Below are 2,538 nucleotides of genomic sequence, written 5' to 3'. Positions count from 1 at the left end.
CCGCGGCCGCCGCTCGCAACCATCCACCGCCACCGCCCCCAACCGACCAACCACCGCCGCCGCTGCCACCAACCATCAATCGCCCTCCACTGGACCACAAGCCGCTGCCAACCACTGTCGTCGTCGCCGCACTCCAGAGCTGAAACCCCGACTCACGCGTTTCCTCCCCGAGCAGGCTTCATCACCGAGCACCAAGTCACGGGTCCGCCTCCTCCACATGCCCCTGAAGCAACAGACTGCCGTTGGTCTCCTCTCCAGCGAGCAGGCACCTACTCCACAAGCCCCTGAAGCAGCAGACCTCACGTTGGCCCTCCTCTCCAGCGAGCAGCTCTGCCTGCTGAACATCGACATCGCTGCCTCTTGTACTTCATTTGACTGGTGAGGTTTCGTAGCAATTCATGTGCCTTCTTTTGTTCTGAATGTGGAGGTATACGCAATGTGTAGAAGTGTAATAATATTGATAAGTAGCAGCACTAAACTATTCCGTCAGTTAGAACAAAGCACCAATTTTTAATTGTTTTGATCTAATAACAGCAAAAAAACCATGAGCCAAACACGTTTGAAGGTTATTTGCTTGTCTAAAAATGAACACTGCTACTGTTAGTAGCCCTTCAGACCAAAGAACATGAACCATTGCTGATTAACAAGTGCATACCTTAATTATATTTTTTGACACCTAACTAAGTTGTTTAGTTGAGCTTTGGAGTTCATTTTAATTTGAGATGAAAGAAAGCTAGTTATATAAGTCTTTGTTTGTTTAGTTAATGCCCCAAGTTAGTACCATCTTTGTTTGTGTTTTGCGAAATACGAGATGTGGACAAAACATGTGCTATGCTTCTATGATATAGATGATGGCATTCTTACTGCTATTTTGGTATTTGTATTTTCTGAAATTACATGTTTCAATAAATTATATTCTGCTGTGTGATGGCATTTCTTCTTTGTATTGTATTTCTTGTTACCTGTTCTAGATATTGATGATATGCATTTTGTTACTAGATTTTTTCCTTAATAGAAGTATAATTTCTTTTGCATGTTAGGCAATTTTAGTGAAACTGGTCAAGAATGGACAAGAGTTGGATAGAGAATGTGTGTTGTCGGATGAAAAACTGTACAAATTGCAAATAGAACCCCACAACCATCCTGTACAGCTGTACCTCGTACAAAATAATCCTGATGGAGGCTGAGCCATCCCGTTCAGCTAATATTTTTTAGTAGAGACTGCATAATCCTGTTAAAACATGCATGTGTCCTATTCAAACGTGATGTCAAAAGAAAAGAAAAAAGTCTGTTCAAACGTGCCTGCATATTTGAACGCACACGATTTGTCTTTTGATGATTATTTTTGCTGCCTCTGACTCAAACATGCCTACATATTTGGACGGCCAAGATTTTAATAGAACTGCAACTGTTCTTTTTGCAGTATCCTGTATATATTAATCCCTGTGCATACTTCTCTTTTTTGGGCACAAGTACTGTTAGACAGGCTTCTAATTCTGCTAGCATAGCATTGAGGGGCTATGTGCAAAATATCAATGCTGCCAGCGGGCGTTTTATTGTACTGTACTCAGTGGCGGAGCTACGAGCCAATGGTTGGGCAGGCCAGCTAGAGCAGAGCACATTAGTTATTTGCACTCATGACATATTTCTCTCTGAATCCCATTGGTCTGAAGCAAAACTGGGCTACAGAAATCAGATTCTTTTGGTAATTTGCTACTGAAATATTGATTCCTTGATGCTTTGTTCGCTACTACTTGGCTGACCATGAGTTATATTTGTGTTCCTGTATACTACACGAGGCATAGGCGCATAGTTTTGTTTGTCAAAATTGCCACTTTTTAGTATGGTTTATTCTTTTGTACATGTGTCATATTATACCTGGAGATGCAAAGAATGACTAATCTCCAGGTCTTTCTACATGTTCTTTCAGTTAAACTTTAGCATGTCAACTTCAATGTTAATTTAAATTCTGAAATGAGAGCTCCCTTTTGAGTATTCTATCTGTTTGCAGATTTCCCAAAGGTACACAAGTCGATGAAGGTTTGGAAGATTCTCAAGGTCCTGAATATTTGGAAGACTACAATAGTGGGTGTAGTGACTATGTAATATGCTTGTTTAATTTGTGAAACCTGGACACTTGCTCCGCTCATTTTGCTGGTTGTTAAGCCACTCTGCTCATTTTGGTTGTGTCACACATTTTAAAACATATATGTACTCTACCTTTTAAGGTACAACCTCTTTATATATATATATATTATGGTCGTTATGTTTAATTTATGGAATAATGTTTTAAGGTTCTGTTGATTGAAGTGTATGGATGAGACATACATGTGACTTTGATTGAAGTATGTATAAATTGTACGTGTGAAACATACTAAATAATATTACACAGGGGACATCTAGAATAATTAGGTGGTGAAATCTACATACCGGCAAAAATACTGCCGGGTGAACACACTTCTCCCGGCAGTTTGACTGTCAGTAAACGAGTCTGCCAGGAGAAAGAAACTGCCGGCAAATAAATGCGCTAGGGCAGCA

At 40.5% G+C, this 2,538-nt stretch overlaps 1 long non-coding RNA gene across 1 annotated transcript; it reads left to right on the top strand.

Moving 5' to 3' along the window:
- The first annotated feature begins 6 nt into the window (after window positions 1-6).
- On the top strand, window positions 7-2,277 carry LOC119358610. Its single transcript, XR_005172261.1, has 2 exons — window positions 7-378; window positions 2,012-2,277. It is a non-coding gene; the product is annotated as an uncharacterized LOC119358610 (long non-coding RNA).
- Window positions 2,278-2,538: the final 261 nt, after the last annotated feature.

The sequence above is a fragment of the Triticum dicoccoides genome, chromosome 2A, assembly GCF_002162155.2.
Source record: "Triticum dicoccoides isolate Atlit2015 ecotype Zavitan chromosome 2A, WEW_v2.0, whole genome shotgun sequence".
Classification (NCBI taxonomy): domain Eukaryota; kingdom Viridiplantae; phylum Streptophyta; class Magnoliopsida; order Poales; family Poaceae; genus Triticum; species Triticum dicoccoides.
The sequence above is the reverse complement of the archived record's forward strand: the minus strand, read 5'-3'. Positions and strand labels throughout refer to the sequence as shown.